Below are 17,500 nucleotides of genomic sequence, written 5' to 3'. Positions count from 1 at the left end.
GGCACGTGGACCGGGGTTATTGGCCCCGTGCTGCAGAACAGCAGGAAGTCCCGTGGTGACCGGTGTGTGGCTGCACTGCCGACCCTCTGGGTCTTTGAACCAAAACCCCGTGTGGAGCGGGGCATCCTCCCAGGTATTGCAACCGACTATGAAGGGAGAGGACTCCGGTGTGCCACCCCTGGGGTGGCCCAGTGCACCTGGAGGGGAGGCCGCTGCCCCCCTGCTGGGATGGCACCCTCTACCTCCCCCTATTGCATGGGTAGCCAGCCACCACCTGTGCGCGCGTCAGACCACATCGTCGGGTTAGGCGTGCCCTTCACCACTATTCTGTAGTGGCAGCAGAGGAGCACCCATGACTCCCACTGAGCAGACGGCCCCCTTCCTCCCACTGCCAGGAGGCGAGGGGGGGACAGACACCACCTCTTGCTCTCGCTACCTCCCTGGGTGCCATGGGCTCAGTCCCTCTGGCCTCCACCGGGGCACTCGGAGAGATGGGAGTCAGAGAGAGACACGGAGAGAGACATGGAGGGTCAGGGTGGCAGAGCAAGGAGAGGCCCTGGTACCCAGGGACCGCGTCGTCCCGGGACCCTCGGCGTTAAAGATCCCTCCGCAGGTTCGCCTACGGAAACCTTGTTATGACATTTGCTTCCTCTAGATAGTCAAGTTTGATCGTCACTTCGGCACACTGCCGGGGCCATGACTGACTCCAGCAGGGCTGATCCGAGGACCTCACTAAACTATCCAATCGGTAGCAGTGACAGGTGGTGTGTACAAAGTGCAGGGACTTAATCAACGCAAGCTTATGACCCGCACTTACTGGGAATTCCTCGTTCATGGGAAATAATTGCAATCTCCAATCCCTATCATGAATGGGGTTCAGTGGATTACCCAGACCTGTCGGCCAAGGGTAGATACACATTGATCCATTCAGTGTAGCACGCATGCAGCCCTGGACATCTAAGGGCATCACAGACCTGTTATTGCTCAATCTCATGTGGCTGAAAGCCACTTGTCCCTCTAAGAAGTTGGAGACGATTGCACATGGCCACATAACTAGTTAGCATGGCGAGTCTCATTCTTTATCGGAATTAACCAGACAAATCACTCCACCAACTAAGAACAGCCATGCACCACCACCCACAGAATTGAGAAATAGCTATCAATCTGCCAGTCCTTTCCGTGTCTGGGCCAGGTGAGGTTTCCCATGTTGAGTCAAATTAAACTGCAAGCACCACTCCTGGTGGTGCCCTTCCATCAATTCCTTTAAGTTTCAACTCTGCAACCCTACTTCCCCCAAAACCCAAAGACTTTTGTTTCCCCGGAAGCTCCCAGGCGGGTCATGGGAATAACGCTGCTGGATCGCTAGTCGGCATCATTTATGGTCGGAACTACTATGGTATCTGATTGTTTTCGTACCTCAGACTTTCATTCTTGATTAATGAAAACATTCTTAGCAAATGCTTTCACTGTCGTTTGTCTTGCGCCGGTCCAAGAATTTCACCACCAGCGCCACAATACAAATGCCCCTGGCCGTCCCTCTTAATCATGGCCCCAGTTCCAAAAACCAAAAAAATAGAACCGAAGTCCTATTCCATTATTCCTAGCTGAAGTATTCAGGCGACCGACCTGCTTTGTACAGTCTAATTTTTTCAAAGTAAACACTTTGGACCCCGAGGGCACTCATTTAAGAGCATCGAGGGAGTGCCGAGAGGCAGGGGCTGGGACAGACAGTAGTTCACCTTGTGGCGGACTGCCAGCCTGATCTCAAGATCCAACTACGAGCTTTTTAACTGCAGCAACTTTAATATATGCGATTGGAGCTGGAATTACCGCAGCTGCTGGCACCAGACTTGCCCTCAAATAGATCCTCGTTAACAGATTTAAAGTGTACTCATTCCAATTACAGGGCCTCAAAAGAGTTCTGTATTGTTATTTTTTGTCACTACATCCCCGAGTCGGGAGTGGGTAATTTGTGCGCCTGCTGCCTTCCTTGGATGTGGTAGCCATTTCTCAGGCTCCCTCTCTAGAATCGAACCCTGATTCCCCATTACCCATGGTCACCATGGTAGGCACAGATAGTACCATCGAAGGTTGATAGGGCAGACATTCAAATGTTGCATCGCTGCCATGAGGGCACGTGATTGGCCCAAGTTTATCTATAGTCACCAAAGCTGCCAGGCTGAGACCTGGATTGGTTTTCATTTAATAAATGTATGCATCCCCAGAGGTCAGCATTCATCAGCATGTATTAGCTCTAGAACTACCACAGTTATCCAAGTAATGGTGGAGTGATCAAAGAAACCATAACTGATTTAATGAGCCTTTTACAGTTTCACTGTAGCATCTATGTGCACTGAGACTTGCATGGCTTAATCTTTGAGACAAGCATATGCTACTGGCAGGATCAACAAGATAGAAGCACCTCGGCGGGTGGGCAAAGAGGAGGGGCCAGAGCCTGCAACTCCGCCGATGGAAGGGGTCCCTATCCCTGTGGGGGGGCACCCTGGGTGCTGGTTGTAGACCGGCGACTGTGACACCAGAGGGATGCGGGCCGGCGTGGAGCACACCTGCACTTGGAGCCAGAGAGTGAGGGAGAGAGCTCCCAAAGCTCCCGCACTCTGGGGTGCCTGCCAGAATGGAGTGGCTTGGTGCATGACAGGACCCCTTCGCCTCAGCCCAGGCTCGTCAGTCTCGGCTCGACTTTGCCACTGAGGGGTGCGGAATTCTCCATGCCCCCCACCCATGCCTCGCTCCTGGGGAGAAGAAGCTCAACCTGTCAACTATGACCCACAGAGACACACCATGGGGGTCCTCTGCCAGTGGGAGTTGGTTGGCCCGATTGATCAATGGATAGTGGGGAGAGGAGCCTCGGCCCCCACCGCAAGGGCACCCACCAGAAAACATTCTCCCTGGGGCTGGAACCTGGACTCGCACTCCCCACGGGACCCCCTGTCGTCCCTTAATTCCTGGAGGCTGCAAAATCATGCCGGATCGCATGTGCCCAGCAGATGACCGGGGGGATGAACCATGGGGTGCGACCAACCCTGCAGAACTCCCGACGGCCATGGAGGGCCAGATCTGCTCTCATGAGGGCTTCTGTGTCCCACCGCTTTCCCATCCAGAGGGATTCCGGAGACTTTGCAATATTACGGGGATGCCATCAAGTACCGGACGAGGTCAGACACCTTCCCATTGCCTGGCAGGAGCTCTCTGGGTCCCGCAGACTCCCACCGGTCACTCCCCTGAGGACATCCGTCGCAGGGGGCTCCGCCTGTCCCCTCTAACCCAGACAGGAACTCTTGTGGCCCCACTGCCCTACACCAGCAGCTCCCTTAAGGACTTCCACCTGGATTGGAGGGTGGTCCGGACCCTCTCACCCAAGTGGGAGTGCTCCCTCCCTGGCCGCTTCACACCTCTTTCCCCCTTCCAGACTTCCATCCCGGAGGTGGCCGTGGTCCGGACCCCTCACACAGGCAGGAGCTCTCCTGGCCTGGCTGATGTCTGCCTCCCTCTCCCTTCCAGACTTCTATGGGGAGGGACCCCCTCCGGGCTTCCAATTCCACCCAGGTGGGAGGGCTCTTTCCCTGGGTTACATATCTCCTGGAGGCTGCTTGGCTGGGCTGTGTCCCGGTGCCCTTAGAGCCCCTCTTGGGGACCTCCCTCTGGTCCTGGATGGCCCCGCAGAACTCTCCTCGGCCACTGAGGGGCAGGCACACTCCCATCGGGACCTCTGAGCCCACGCTCCTTTCTGGTTCAGAGTACCATGGTCCCCATCTCCTCCAGATCTCCTGGAGGCTGCCTCGCCGTGCCATGTCCCCATGCCTTCAGAGCCTCTTAGAGGGACCTCCCTCCAGTCCCAACCAGCCCCGCAGAACTCACCTTGGCTACCGAGGGGCAGGCACACCCTCATCGGGACTTCCGTGTCCTGCTCCTTTCCAGTCCAGAGCACCATGGTCCACGTCTTCCCCAGATGTCTTGGAGGCTGCCTGGCCAGGCCATGTCCCCGTGCCCTCGGAGCCTCTCAGGGGACCTCCCTCTGGCCTGGCTGGCCCCACATAAGTCCCCTCAGTCATCGAGTGGCAGGTACTCTCTCATCTGGACTTCCATGTCCACCCCGCTTTCCCATCCAGAGGGGTTCTGGGGACTTTGTGATATTTTGGGGACGCCGTCAGGTACTGGGCGAGGTCAGACGCCTACTCTCTGCCTGGCAGGAGCTCTCTGGGTATGGAGGACTCCCACCGGTCGATCCCTCGAAGACTTCCATCATGGGGGGCTTCGCCTGACCCCTCTCACCCAGTTAGGAGCTATCCTGGCCCTGTGGCCTTCCGCTCGTGGCTCCCTTAAGGACTTCTACATGGAGGGGGGCTGTATTCTGGACCCCCCCTCACCCAGGTGGGAGTTCTCCCAGCCCATCCAATTTCTGCCCCTCTCTCCCTTCCAGAATTCCGTGGGGAGGGACCCCCTCCGGGCTTCCACTTCCACCTGGGTGGGAGGGCTCTTTTCCCAAGTTAGATATCTCCTGAAATCTGCCAAATCATTCTGTGTCTCCATGCCCATGGAGCTCCTCAGGGGGACCTCCCTCCAGTCCTGGCCGGCCCCTTGGAACTCCCCGGCTGCCGAGGGGTAGGCCCAGCCTCAAAGGCACTGGAAGCTGTTGAAGACTGGGGGATCAGAGGGTGAGAGGGGTACTTAGTGATCTAAAAAGGGCAATTTTGTATAAATATTTACTACCACAACATAGGTTCACTTGGAGAACTTTTTAAGCTTAGCCAATTCCCTTTTGGTGCTTGACTCTTAAATTAACATTTTCTGATTGGTCTTACCTATCCCATGGCTGATAATTGTATATTAGCCCTAGTGAGAATAGCTGTGATCATTCCATAGATAATTTGAGGGGACCCATATAAGGGATGCAGCATTTAGGAACTGCCTCTATCCATTAGTGGCATGAGGGTCAATCCTGGAGTACATTTTCTATTGCCCGTTGCATTTCTGGATTTTATTTTTTTTTACATTTTATAGCACAATGCACAAACACTAACAGATATCTGCTAAACAAAGCAATACTGTCTCACAATGAAAATAGACTTGGCATTAAAACTTCACTGCCCTTGATACTTACAGTCATTGAAACAGCATTAAAACCCACACCACATCCAAAGAAAATGCATCTGGCCAGTGGTGGATAAAGATTACCTTTGGGATGTTTCCAAATCAGAGGCCCCTTGTGCACAAAACAAGAAACATACATGCGCTATTTGATACACCTTCCTGACTTTATTAAATTATATTCCTTGTATAATACAGCACACTTGTTAGATTTAAGTTAGAGTGCATTTTAAATTTATTGTTTGAACATTTTCCAGTAGGCAATGATGCAAAATGCATGCACCAATAATGACAGAACTTCCCTATTCAGAACATTTCCATGATAACAGTCCACTTCTACACACAATATATATATATATATATATATATATATATATATATATATATATATATATATATATATATATATATAAATACAAATACAGAATCATAGTAGTATAAGCCATGGGCATGTTGCACAGCTTCTTGCACTTATTTTCACTTGGGGGAGGCAAAAGGCCAAACACCAGGGACACATTTTAAACATTGCTTGTATAATTTTGGAAAGCTGCTTGCATAAAATGTTGTGATACCACTGTACATTTCACTGCCAAGTCTTGAACCCAGAATGCAGGGCATTACAGTCAGAACAGCATACCACTAAGCTAAATCAGCAATTTCCTGAAAGACAGGAAGACAAACTTAAATGGCTATCATTTAGTGAATTCAATTCTCACTTATCACCATAGCTCTCAACCTCCTAGCACAAAAATACAGAACAAAGCAATAATGGGGGAACACAGCCCCAAAATAGGGACACATTTCAAATACTGATCTTATAAACTTAGAAAATTATTAGCATAAAAAGTTTTGTTTTACTGCTCCTGAAAACCAGAGAATTAATGAAGAACAGAACAAAACAAAAATGTGAGGCATAAATTCACAAGTGATGGTGGCTAGAGACCTTAGGCTCTTTTGATGTGCACCCAAGGTGCAGGGTTTGAGCCTGTATACCTCTAGCTACCAGATGTATCCTGTTGGGGGCATTTTCACACATACACACACAGTCTCTCTTCCTAAATGCAGCAACGAATTTAACTTACACACACTTCTCTCCCCACTTCAGAAAGAACATTTACTAACATGTAAATGCAGCAGCGGACTTTAACTTACCACTCTGCCCGAACAGTAGTTCGAAAAAAATAAATCCTGCAGTCTGTAAAGAAATCCGCCTACTAAGTACATCCTGTATTCAAATAGGTGTGTGTTCGGGACATTGCAAGTGCTGCAAAAGCTAATGCAATTGCACAACTGGGATGGTTGAGACATTGCAAGTGCTGCAAAAGTGAAGGGGCACCCCTCTCCCCTCGCTCTATGGTTCTGGTGCCAATGCCCAGCCTCATCAGGACTTCCGAGCCTATGCTCTTTTCTGGTCCAGAGCAGCACGGTCCCATTCTCCCCCAGAACTTTTAGAGGCAGCCTGGCTGGGCCGTGTCCTCGGAGCCTCTCAGGGGGACCTCCCTCTGGTCCCGGCCGGCCCCATGGAACTCCCTTTGGCTACCGAGGGGCAGGCCTGCCCTCACCGGGACTTCCATGTCCCCCCTGCTTTCCCATGCAGAGGGGTTCCAGGGACTTTGTGATATTTTGGGGACACCGTCGGGTGCCGGGTGAGGTCAGATGCATTCCCCTTGCCCGGCAGGACCTCTCAGGGTCCCGCAGACTCCTGCCGGTCACTTCTTTGAGGGCTTCCATCATGGGGAGGGCTCTGCCTGCCCACTCCCACCCGGGCAGGAGCTCTCCTGGCCCCACAGCCTTCTGCTGGTGGCTTCCTTAAGGACTTCCACTTCGGGAGGACAGTCAGGGCTCTCTCACTTGAGCATGGCGCACCCTCCCAGGCTGCATTCCACCTCTCTTCCTTTTCCAGACTTCCATCCCAGAGGGGGCTGTGGTCCGGACCCCTCTCACCCAGGTGGGAGCTCTCCTAGCCTGGCCGATTTTCACCCCTCTCTCCCTTCCAGACTTCCATGGGGAGGGACCCCTCCAGGCTTCCATTTCTACCTGGACGGGAGAGCTCTTTTCCCATGTTAGATATCACCTGGAGGCTGCCAAATCATTCTGTGTAAACCGTGCTCTCTGAGCCTCTCAGGGGGACCTCCTTCCAATCCTTCATGTCCTCATGGAACTCTGCTGGGATGCAAGGCCTCAGACGGTCCCTCATCCAGACTTCCGTGATGCTGGTTCTGCCCTTTGCCCTCCACGTAGGGCTTTCAAACTCACAAGGGAGATGGCCTGGGGTCCTGGCATCTCTGGGCATTTCTCCACTCACATCTGGCTCTCTCCCCCTCCATGCCAGGTGTCGACGAACATGCTCCACTCCGAGCCTCCTGGCCCATGGCCCCTTGCCCCCTGTGCACTGCCGTTTGCAGGGCCTCATCCCCACGGTGCTGGGTAGAGGACCGGAAGCCGAACCCCTGCCCGCAGATGACCCAGGTGTGAGATGCCATGGCGGCCGTATTTCTGCACTCCTGAGGTCCAGAAGGATGGGATTGCAGACCTGGCTTCCGGGGGAGGTGCTCAGCCTGCCCGCACCATCCGCCAACTCCACTGGTTGGCCTGGGTGCAAGATGCCATGGCAGTTGTATCTCCACACTCCTGAGGGCCAGAAGGATGGGATCAAGGACCTGGCTTCCAGGGGAGGCCCTCGACCCCTGCCATCCGCTGAGTCCCCTGGCTGGCTCTGGGTGCGAGATGCCACAGTGGCCATATCTCCACACTTCTGGGGGCCAGGAAGACAGGATTGAGGATCTGGCTTCCCAGGGAGGCCCTCTGCCCATCTGCGCTGTCAGCCGACTCTCTCAGCTGGCCCCGGGTGCGAGACACCACGGTGGCTGTATCTACGCACCTCCGGGGGCCGAGAGGATGGGATACCATGAGCCGGCTTCCCCATTGGCCCTACGCCCTCTCCCGGGGACGGTGCACTCCCACCATTTACCCATGCTTCACTGAATTTCTTCACTTTGACAGTCAGAGCACTGGGCAGAAATCACATCGCATCAACACCCGTTTCGGGCCTTCGCGATGCTTTGTTTTAATTAAATAGTCGGATTCCCCTGGTCTGCACCAGTTCTAAGTCAGCTGTTAGCTGCCGGACAATGCGGGACGTTGGTTGGGACTGGTGCTCGCCACAGCCAGAGCGATCCACAGGAAGGGCCCCGCGCATGTCTAGAGTCGCCGCTGACCCCCCCTGGCCCCCCCAGATGGGGGATTGTGGCAAGGGGGTGATGCCTCATCCAGCTGCGGTGCATGCACAGCCCTGATTCACACCCAAGCCTGACTGATGCAGCCGTTAGAGCCAATCCTTATCTCGAAGTTACGGATCTGGCTTTCCAACTTCTCTTACCTACATTGTTCTAACATGCCAGAGGCTGTTCACCTTGGAGACCTGCTGCGGATATGGGTACGGCCCAGTGCAAGACTTACACCCTCTCCCCTGGATTTTCAAGGGCTGGAGAGAGCTTATCGGATGCCACCAGAACCGCGGTTCTCTCTCTCGGGGTGAACCCATTCCAGGCCACCCTGCCCTTTACAAAGAAAAGAGAACTCTCCCAGGGGCCCCCACCGGCTTCTCTGGGATCATTTGAGTCACTGCACTGGATGCTGCGAGGCACCCATCTCCGCTGCTCTGGATTCTGGGAACTGAACCCAGCTCCCTTTCGATCGCCGAGGGTGACGGAGGTCATCCCCCATCCCTTCAGAACGGTGCTCACCTATCTCTCAGGACTGACTGACCCATGTTCAACTGTTGTTCACATGGAGCCCTTCTCCACTTCGGCCTTCAAAGCTCTCATTTGAATATTTGCTACAGCACCAAGATCTGCACCTGCGGCATCTCCACCTGAGCCCTCACCCTGGGCTTCAGTGCCATTGTGGCGGCCATCATACTCATCGCGGCATAGCCCCCTCAGCTCCCAGTGCTGGCAATGGCCGGGTATGGGCTGACTTACCAGTGTCATCCATTTTCAGGGCTAGTTGAGTCAGGCAGGTGAGTTGTTACACACTCTTTAGCAGATTCCGACTTCCATGGCCACCGTCCTGCTGTCTGTATCAACCAACACCTTTTCTGGTGTCTGATGAGCATTAGCATCGGGTGCCTTAACCCGGCATTCAGTTCATCCCACAGCGCCAGTTCTGCTTACCAAAAGTGGCCCACTGGGCTTTCGCATTCCATGCCTGGCTTCAAGCCAGATAGTCGGGCTTCTTACCCATTTAAAGTTTGAGAATAGGTTGAGATAATTTCAGCCCCAAGACTTCTAATCATTCGCTTTACCAGATAAAACTGTGTCCGCTGAGTGCCAGCTATCCTGAGGGAAACTTTGGAGGGAACCAGCTACTAGATGTTTCGATTAGTCTTTCACCCCTATACCCAGGTCGGATGACCGAATTGCATGTCAGGACCACTATGGACCACCACCAGAGTTTCCTCTAGCTTTGCCCTGCCCAGGCATAGTTCACCATCTTTCAGGTCCCACCAGGTGCGCTCACACTCCACCTCCCTGACGGGACGGGTGAGATGGGATGGCGGTGCATCCCCCGAGTGGGGCAGGGGGATCCCGCCTCAGTCGGTGAGTGCCAGCCCTCCCTTTTATTGCAGCGTGGGGTCTCCTGCCCACCCTCTGACTCGAGCACCTATTAGACTCCTTGGTCCGTGTTTCAAGATGGGATGGGTGGGTTGCTGACATCGCTGTGGACCCCAGGCACCCAAAGTGAGCCCACCGGCCTGGTGGTGGGATGTGGTCAGGCTGTACTGAGGGCAATCTGGCCCAGTCGACAGTCCCCTGGGAGCTGGGGGGCCCCTGGCCCCCACCACGAGAGCGAGGAAGGGTGCGGCGGCAGTCATCTCACATTACCCTGGGGCACGGTGAGGGCTGATGCTGTGGGCTGTAACACTCCCCTTCAGGGAGGAGAGCCACCTTCCATGCAGCCTTCCTGACCAACCCACCACCAGTTGCGGCGCACCGCAGTGGAGGAATTGTACCCGACGGTGGCTGGCGTGCCCGAGGATGGTCCCCCTCCCCCCAGATGGGGATGGGGATCCACCTCACCCGGGCAGCTGGCACGGCCGCCGGGTTGAATCCTCCAGGCAGACCGCATGGACCCCACCCATTTACCTCTGAATGGTTTCACACCCTCTTGAACTCTCTCTTCGGCGGTGGGGACTCATCTCCTCCATCCGCGTATCTCCCTGGGGAGATGGGGGACCCACAACGGGCTCCCTCGACTCCCTGGCTGTATCCTCAACAGGGGCTAGATGCACCCTGGGGCAATGGAAGGCACACCAACTCTCAGATGGGTGTAGCCCCGGGAGTAACCCAGGGCTGCAAAGAGAGTTCGAAGTGTTGATGATCGGAGCGTGGAGCGGGGCATCCTCCACAGGGTATCTATGACCGACATCGAGGGGAAAGGACTCTGGTATGCCACCCCCGGGGGTGGATCCACACCACCATAGGGGAGGCCTCCACACCCCTGCCAGGACGGCACCCTCTCCTTCCCCCTACCGCACGGGGAGCCAGCACCTCTGGGGCACATGGTGGACAGCACCACCAGGCGCGCCCTCCACCATCCCCTCATGGCAGCAGAGGAGCGCCTGTGCCTCTCACATGCAGATGGACCCCCTCCCTCCTGCTGCTGGGAGGTAAGGGGGTGGACGACACCCCTTGCTCTCGCTCCCTCCCTCCCACTGGGAGCCGCAGGCTCAGACCCGCTGGCATCCACTGGGTCACGTGAAGACATGGGAGTTGGAGACAGTGCAGAGAGAGATGTGGAGGGTCGAGGAGGTGGAGTTAGGAGAAGCCCTGGTACCCGGGGATGGCGCCGTCCCAGGACCTTTGGCATTAATGATTCTTCCGCAGGTTCACTATGAAAACCTTGTTACAACTTTTACTTCCTCTAGATAGTCAAATTTGATTGTTTTCTTGGTGCACTGCCAGGGCCATGACTGATTCCAGAGGAGCCAATCCGAGGACCTCACTAAACCATCCAATCGGTAGTAGTGATGGGCGGTGTGTACAAAGGGCAGGGACTTAATCAATATGAGCTTATGATCCACACATACTGGGAATTCCTCGTTCGTGGGGAATAATTGCAATCTCCGGTCCCTATCATGAATGGGGTTCAGTGGATTACCCGGACCTGTCGGCAAACGGTAGACACACGCTGATCCATTCAATGTAGCACGCATGCAGCCCCGGAAATATAAGGGCATCACAGACCTGTTATTGCTCAATCTCGTGTGGCTGAAAGCCACTTGTCCCTCTAAGAAGCTGGAGACTATCACACAGGGCCGCATAACTAGTTAGCATGGCGGAGTCTCATTTGTTATCGGAATTAACCAGACAAATTGCTCCACCAACTGAGAACGGCCATGCACCACCACCCACAGAATCAAGAAAGAGCTATCAATCTGTCAATCCTTTCCTTATCTGGGCTGGGTGAGGTTTCCTGTGTGGAGTCAAATTAAGCTGCAGGCTTCACTCCTGGTGGTGCCCTTCCATCAATTCCTTTAAGTTTCAGCTTTGCAACCATACTCCCCCTGGAACCCAAAGACTTTGGTTTCCTGGAAGCTCCCTGGCAGGTCATGGGAATAATGCCACCAGATTGCTAGTCGGCATTGTTTATGGTCGGAACTATGACGGTATCTGATCGTCTTCAAACTTCCAACTTTCATTCTTGATTAATAAAAACATTCTTGGTAAATGCTTTCACTTTTGTTCGTCTTGTGCCAGTCCAAGAATTTCACCTCTAGCGGCACAATGCAAATGCTCCCGGTTGTCCCTCTTAATTATGGCCCAGTTTCGAAAACCAACAAAATATAACCGGAGTCCTATTCCATTATTCCTAGCTGAAGTATTCAGGCAACTGGCCTGCTTTGAACACACTAATTTTTTCAAAGTAAATACTTTGGACCCTCAGGACACATAGTTAAGAGCATAGATGGAGTGCAGAGAGGCAGGGACTGGGATAGGCGGTAGCTCACCTCACAGCAGACCGCCAACCTGATCCCAAGATCCAACTATGAGCTTTTTAACTGCAGCAACTTTAATATACGCTATTGGAGCTGGAATTACTGTGGCTGTTGGCACCAGACATGCCCTCCAATAGATTCTTGTTAAAGGATTTAAAGTGTACTCATTCCAATTACAGGGCCTCAAAAGAGTCCTGTATTGTTATTTTTCGTCACTACCTCCCTGAGTCAGGAGTGGGTAATTTGTGCACCTGCTGCCTTCCTTGGATGTGGTAGCCATTTCTCAGGCTCCCTCTCTGGAATAGAACACTGATTCCCCGTCACCCATAGTCACCATGGTAGGCACAGATAGTACCATCAAAAGTTGATAGGGCAGACATTCAAATGTCACGTCGCCGCCAGGAGGGCACTTGATCTGCCCGAGTTTATCTAGAGTCACCAAAGCTGCCGGGCTGAGACCCAGATTGGTTTTGGTCTGATGAATGCACGCATCCCCGGAGATCATCTCATCAGCATGTATTAGCTCTAGAATTACCACAGTTATCCAAGTAACGGTGGAGTGATCAAAGGAACCATAACTGATTTAATGAACCATTCACAGTTTCACTGTAGTGTCTGTGTGCACTTGCATTGCTTAATCTTTGAGACAAGCATATGCTACTGGCAGGATCAATCAGACAGGAGCACCTCGGCCGGTGGGCGGAGAGAAGGGGCCGGAGTCTGCACCTCCGCTGATGAGAGGGGGTCCCTCTCCCCATTGAGGGGGCACCCCAGGTGCTGGTCATGGACTGTCGACCACGAACTCGGAGTGGGGCAGCCTGGTGCATGACAGGACCCCTTTACCTCAGCACAGGCTCATCTGTCTTGCCTTGACTTCATCACTTTGGGGCGCAGAACACTCCGTACCCCCATCTGCATCTTGCTCCTAGGAAGGAGAAGCTCGACCCACCGGCTGTGACCCCCAGAGACACGCTACGCCAGTGGGAGGTGGTCGGCCCGATCGATCGGCGTATGGGGAGAGGCATCTCGGCCCCCACAGCAAGGGCGCCCTCCGGGAAACGTTCTCCCTGGGGCTGGGACCTGGACTCGCACTCCCCACTGGATACTCCATCATCCCTTAACTCCTGGAGGCTGCCTAATTGTGCCAGATCGTGCGTGCTCGGAGGACGAGCAGGGGGGATGAACCTGCCGTGTGTGACCAACCCAGCGGAATTCCCCTCGGCCGTGGAGGGCCAGAACCACTCTCATGAGGGCTTCTGCATCCCACAGCTTTCCCGTCTAGAAGGGTTCTGGGGACTTTGGGATATTTCGGGGATGCCTTTAGGTACCGGGCCAGGTCAGACACCTTCCCGCTGCCCGGCGGGAGCTCTCCAGGTCTCACAGATTCTTGCCAGTCACTCCCCTGAGGACTTCTGTCACAGAGGGTCACCACTTGCCCCCACTTACTCAAGCAGAAGCTCTCCTGGCCCCGCGGCCCTCTGCTGGTGGCTCCCTTAAGCATTTCCATGTGGAGAGGTGCTGGTCCAGACCTTCTCATATGGGCAGGAGCGCTCCCTCCCCGGCCGCTTCCCACCTCTCTCGCCCTTTCGGACTTCCGTCCTGGAGAGGGCTGTGTTCCGGGCCCCCCTCACCCAGGCAGGAGCTCTACCAGCCCGACAGATGTCCGCCCCCTCTCCCTTCCAGACTTCCATGGGGAGGGACACCCTCTGGGCTTCCGATTCCACCCAGGCTGGAGGGCTGTTTCCCTGGGTTACATATCTCCTGGAGGCTGCCTGGCCAGGCTGTGTCTCTGTGCCCTCGGAGCCTCACAGGGGGACCTCCATCCAGTCCCGGCCTACCCTGCAGAACTCCCCTCAGCCGCCAAGGGGCAGGCACACCCTCATTGGGACTTCCGAGCCCATGCTCCTTTCCGGTCCAAAGCACCATGGTCCTGTCTCCCTCAGATCTCCTGGAGGCTGCCTGGCTGGGCCATTTCCCCTGCCCTTAGAGCCTGTCAGGGGACCTCCTTCTGGTCCCGGCCAGTCCCGCAGAACTACCCTTGGCTGCCAAGGGGAAGACACACCTCATTCACTTCTGCTTCTTGCTCCTTTCCGGTCCAGAGCACCATGGTCCCTGTCCCCCCAGACCTCCTGGAGGCTGCCTGACCAGGCTGTGTCCCTGTGCCTTCAAAGCCTCTCAGGGGGCCTCCCTCCAGTCCTGGCTGGCCCAGCAGAACTCCCCTCGGCTGTTGAGGGGCAGGCACACTTCCATCAGGACTTCTGTGTCTCCCTGCTTTCCTGTCCAGAGGGGTTCTGGGGACTTTGCAATATTTCGGGGATGCCATTGAGTGGTGGGTGAGGTCGGACATCTACCTCATGCCTGGCAGGAGCTCACCATGTACAGAGGACTCCCACTGGTCAATCCCTCGAAGACTTCTGTCATTGGAGGGGCTCCCCCTGACCCCTCTCACCTAGGCAGGAGCTCTCCCGGCCCCACGGCCTTTCACCGGCGGCTCCCTTAAGGACTTCCACATAGAGGGGGGGCTGTGGTCTGGAGCCCCCTCACCCAGGTGGGAGCTCTCCCAGTCCATCTGATTTCTGCCCTTCTCTCCTTTCCAGACTTCCATGGGGAGGGACCCCCTCTGGGCTTCCACTTCCACCAGGGTGGGAGGGCTATTTTCCCAGGTTAGATATCTCCTGAAGGCTGCCAAATCATTCTGTGTCCCTGTGCACTCGACGCCCCTCAGGGGGACCTCTCTCTGGTCCTGTCTGGCCCCACGGAACTCCGCTCGGCCACCGAGGGGCAGGCTTGGCCTCATCAGGACTTCCGAGCCCACGCTCCTTTCCAGTCCAGAGCACCACGGTCCACATCTCCTCCAAATCTCCTGGAGGCTACCTGGTCGGCCATATCCCTGTGCCCTCAGACCCTCTCAGGGGACCTCCTTCCAGTCCCAGCCAGCCCCGCAGAACTCCCCTCAGCCACCGAGTGGCAGGCCCAGCCTCATCAGGACTTCCAAGCCTACGCTCCTTTCTGGTCCAGAGCATCACAGTCCCCATCTCCCCCAGATCTCCTGGAGGCTGCTTGGCCGGGCCATGTCCCCATTCCCTCAGAACCTCTCAGGGGGACCTCCCTCTGGTCCCAGCCTGTCCTGCAGAACTCCCTTCGACAGCCGAAGGGCAGGCACACACTCATTGGGACTTCCAAGCCCACTCTCCTTTCAGGTCCAGAGCACCACGGTCCTGTCTCCCTCAGATCTTCTGGAGGCTGCCTGTCCCCTGCCCTCAGAGCCTCTCAGGGGACCTTCCTCTGGTTCCAGCTGGCCCCACAGAACTCCCCTCAGCTGCCGAGGGGGCAGACCCACCCTCATTGGGACTTCCGAGCCCACACTCCTTTCCTGGAGGCTGCCTGGCCAGGCTTTATCCCTGTGCCCTCAGAGCCTCTCACGGGATCTCCCTCCAGTCCTGGCCCACCCCATGGAACTCCCTTCGGCTGCCGAGGGGCAGGCACACCCCCATCAGGACTTCCAAGCCCATGCTCCTTTCCGATCCAGAGCACCATGGTCTCCATCTCCTCCAGATCTCCTGGAGACTGCCTGGCCAGGCCATGTCCCTGTGCCCTCAGAGCCCCTCAGGGGGACATCCCTCTGGTCCTGGCTGGCCCCACGGAACTCCCCTCGGCTGCCGAGGGGCAGGCCCGCCCTCATCGGAACTTCCATGTCCCCCCTGCTTTCCCATCCAGAGGGGTTCTGGGGACTTTGCGATATTTTGGAGATGCCGTCATGTGCCAGGCGAGGTCGGATGCCTTCTCCCAGCCCAGCAGGAGCTCTCAGGGTTCCACAGACTCCCGCTGGTCACTCCCTTGAGGGCTTCCATTACAGGAGGCTCTGCCTGCACACTCTCACCTAGGCAGGAGCTCTCCTGGCCCTGCAGCCTTCTGCCGGTGGCTTCCTTAAGGACTTCCACCTGGAGGGGGGATGGGCTGGACTCTCTCACCCAGGTGGAGCACACTGTCCCCGGCAGCTTTCTGCTGCTCACCCTTCTGGACTTCCGTCCCAGAGGGGGTTTTGGTCCAGACCCCCCTCACCCAGGCAGGAGCTCTCCCAGCCCGGCCAATTTCTGCCTCTCTCTCACTTCCAGACTTCCATGGGGAGGGACCCCTCTGGGCTTCCACTTTTACCTAGGCGGGAGAGCTTTTTTCCCAGGTTAGATATCTCCTGGAGGTTGCCAAATCATTCTGTGTCAACTGTGCTCTCTGAGCATCTCAGGGGGACCTCCCTCTGATCCTTCCTGGCCTCGTGGAACTCTGCTGGGCCACAAGGCCTCAGATGGTAACTCATCTGGACTTCTGTGACACTGGTTCTGTACTTTTCCCTCCACATAGGGCTTTCAAACTCGCACGGAAGGTGGCCCAGTGTCCCGGCATCTCTGAAGGTTTTGCCACTTACATCTGTCTCTCTCCTGCCGTGCAAGGCGTCTACGAACGTGCTCAGCTCCAAGTCTCCCGGCCCATGGCTCCTCTCCCTCTGCACACTGCCATTCGCAGGGCCTCATCATCACAGTGCCGAGTGGAGGACCTGAGGCTGAACTGCTGCCAGCGGACGGCGCTGGGTGTGAGACGCCATGGGGACCATATCTCCTCATGCTTGAGGGCCGAGAGGATGGGATCACAGACCTGGTTCCAGGGGAGGCACTTGGCCCGCCCATGTGGTCCACCGACTCCCCCAGCCGGCCCTGGGTGTGAGACGCCTTGGCGGCCATATCTCCACACCCCTGATGGCCTGGAGGATGAGATCAAGGACCTGGCATCCTGGGGATGCTCCCAGCCTGCCTGTGCCATCCGCCAACTGTCCTGTCTGGCCCTAGGTGCGTGATGCCACAGCAGCTGTATGTCCACACCCTTGGGGGCTGGGAGGATGGGATTGAAGACCTGGCTTCCAGGGGAGGCCCTTGGCCTGCCCCACCATCTGCCAAGTCCTCTGGCCGGCCCCGGGTTCGAAGTGCCACAGCGGCCATATCTCCGCACCCCCCCTGGGAGCCAGGAGGATGGATCAAAGACCTGGCTTCCCTGGGAGGCCCTTGGCCTGCCTGCACTGTCAACCGACTCCCTCGGCCGGCCCCAGGTGTGAGACACCACGGCGGCCATATCTCCACACCCCCAGGGGCCGGGAGGATGGGACACCCTGAGCCGGCTTCCCCGGATGGCCCTACGTCCTCTCCTGGGGAACACACACCCCCCCCCGATGGGTCACCCCTCCGGGGACGACCCTTAAGCCTGGGTACGTGATCCTCGGCCCCCTCCATGCCTGAAGGGGTTGTGGCTATCTGGACAGAGGTGCTGGGGGATGTGAAGTGAGTGGTATGACCAGGTACCTCCTCCTGCGAGGTTGGCCCCGTTGCCGGGTCACATCCGGAC

General features: G+C 56.0%; 1 protein-coding gene across 2 annotated transcripts in view; it reads left to right on the top strand.

Moving 5' to 3' along the window:
• SGK3 (serum/glucocorticoid regulated kinase family member 3) overlaps positions 1-17,500 on the top strand; it is a 3,149,190-nt gene that overhangs the window by 2,211,254 nt on the left and 920,436 nt on the right. The window lies entirely within an intron of this gene.

Source organism: Protopterus annectens, chromosome 3.part1 (assembly GCF_019279795.1).
Source record: "Protopterus annectens isolate FY-2018-M chromosome 3.part1, PAN1.0, whole genome shotgun sequence".
Classification (NCBI taxonomy): domain Eukaryota; kingdom Metazoa; phylum Chordata; order Ceratodontiformes; family Protopteridae; genus Protopterus; species Protopterus annectens.
Note: the sequence above shows the minus strand (reverse complement) of the source record. Positions and strands in the feature narration are given on the sequence as shown.